Here is an 890-nt window from a genome sequence, read left to right on the forward strand (position 1 = left end):
GAGGGAGAGAGCACCCCTACACTCTCCTCACCCCACCTCCAACTGTCAACGGGCTTTACCAGGTAAAGGGTGGACGTAGATTTAAAAGGTCACTCGTGTATAATGCGGCTGAATCCCTGGGTCAAAAAAAGGGGGCGAGACAGAGGATGAGAGTCCCGAAAGCCAAAAGGACAATAAGACATTATTTTACACCCCCCCCCACCCCGACCATGCCCTCCTCCACCTCTTCACACTGTTTACACACAAATCCTGTCGCCGCCTCATGCATGTGCACGGACATGTCAATTTTTCATCAATTTCTCAGCGCTCCTATCGACAGACACCCGAATTCTCACTCCCAGCAAAACTCACCCTGTGGACCCGAGGCAGAAGACCCCTTCTCCTCCTCAGTGCTCCTCGGGCTGGCCCATCCCTACTCAACTCCACCTCCACCCTCTACTCCCTTAGCCCTCCAGGCAGCAGCGGGCTCCTTCTCTTTTCTAAGCCTTGAGTCCCCTGTTCCCTTCCCAACCCCCGCATCTTGAGAAGGCAAGGCAGAGTAGCAGGAAAGCCAAGTCAAGTGCTCCCTGGTCTCCCACAATTCAGCTACCCCTCCCAGTAAAAAAGAGACCCCAACAACCCCGACCCCTCTCCTACGTCGACACTGTGAAAGCAAGCAACAAGGACAAATAAAATTCAATCCCGAATACCCTCCGCGGTCCGCACGCCGGGCGGACGCCCTTCCGCAGCGGCCACGCGTGTTCCGGGTTCAGCGCTCCTGCGCTTCCCTTCTCGCCGAGCCCAAGGTGCTTTGTGCGGCCACACAAGGTCTTCGGCTTTTTGTTCTCCTTTTTAAGAGACTGGCCGCAGTCCCCAGCGATTCAGCCAGCCCAACCAAAGGCAGTGGATCT

The sequence above is a fragment of the Colobus angolensis genome, unplaced genomic scaffold (assembly GCF_000951035.1).
Source record: "Colobus angolensis palliatus isolate OR3802 unplaced genomic scaffold, Cang.pa_1.0 Scaffold210, whole genome shotgun sequence".
In the NCBI taxonomy this organism is placed as follows: domain Eukaryota; kingdom Metazoa; phylum Chordata; class Mammalia; order Primates; family Cercopithecidae; genus Colobus; species Colobus angolensis.